Below are 342 nucleotides of genomic sequence, written 5' to 3'. Positions count from 1 at the left end.
CCAGCAGTGGCCTGAGCGTCGCCTGGGGGTGGGGGGCAGCTGGTGGCTGTGGCAGGCAGGCCTGGCAGCTCACTCTGGCCCTTTTCCAGGTGGTGCCAGTGCTGGGGGCTGGAAGGACCCTCCGCGTCGGGGAGGGGCACTGGGACTCTGACATGCACCTCAATCCCCAGCTCGAGGGCCCAGCGCCCCCACTGCTGAGCTGGTCTGGCCAACACAAATTATACAACATTTAACTACTTACAGAAGATCCAGATCTTTAAGCTCACCATGTACATGTACATGAAAGTGTGTACATGCACCCATACACGCATGCCCCTTTTGAAGAGGAAATAAGATTAGGCC

Source organism: Myotis davidii, unplaced genomic scaffold (assembly GCF_000327345.1).
Source record: "Myotis davidii unplaced genomic scaffold, ASM32734v1 scaffold586, whole genome shotgun sequence".
Classification (NCBI taxonomy): Eukaryota; Metazoa; Chordata; class Mammalia; order Chiroptera; family Vespertilionidae; genus Myotis; species Myotis davidii.
The sequence above is the reverse complement of the archived record's forward strand: the minus strand, read 5'-3'. Positions refer to the sequence as shown.